Source organism: Pteropus alecto, unplaced genomic scaffold (genome assembly GCF_000325575.1).
Source record: "Pteropus alecto unplaced genomic scaffold, ASM32557v1 scaffold125, whole genome shotgun sequence".
Taxonomy (NCBI): Eukaryota; Metazoa; Chordata; class Mammalia; order Chiroptera; family Pteropodidae; genus Pteropus; species Pteropus alecto.
In genome coordinates this window covers 1,060,605-1,061,083 of record NW_006436888.1, presented here as the reverse complement: position 1 = coordinate 1,061,083, position 479 = coordinate 1,060,605, and the positions used below count along the sequence as shown (strand labels likewise).

Below are 479 nucleotides of genomic sequence, written 5' to 3'. Positions count from 1 at the left end.
GAGAGATGAAGTTCAAAGATGGAGGCAGGGACGTGAAAGTGCTGGGCCAGGGCCGGGGAGACACATTGGGGAAAGGAAGGGGCCATCGGCTACTGATATTCCCTGTGTTCACTGGCCTCGCTTTTTCTTAGAGCCACAGGCCTGAGGCCCCCGATAACAGCTTTTTTTGTTCCTGGAGACATGGTCTAGTCACCAAGTCAGAGCCTTGGGCTGCTGCGGGCCCTGAGCTCTCTCCACAGATGCGTTTGCTCTCTTCCTCAGGACGGCACATAAGGATAATTGAAAGAAAACGGTCTATGGCCATGCTACCCTAAATAAGCCTGAGCCCATCTGATCTCGGAAGCTAAACAGGGTCGGGCCTGGCTAGTGCTTGGATGGGAGACCACGTAGGAAGACCAGGTGCTGTAGACGTAAAAAATGAAAAATAAGAGATTGTAAGCTGACAAGGTCCTTGCAATCTGTGAGGTCAACCAAGGGTT

At 52.0% G+C, this 479-nt stretch overlaps 1 pseudogene; it reads left to right on the top strand.

The window, feature by feature from the left end:
- Positions 1–292: 292 nt before the first annotated feature.
- On the top strand, positions 293–411 carry LOC112481859 (annotated as a pseudogene).
- The last annotated feature ends 68 nt before the right edge of the window (positions 412–479 follow it).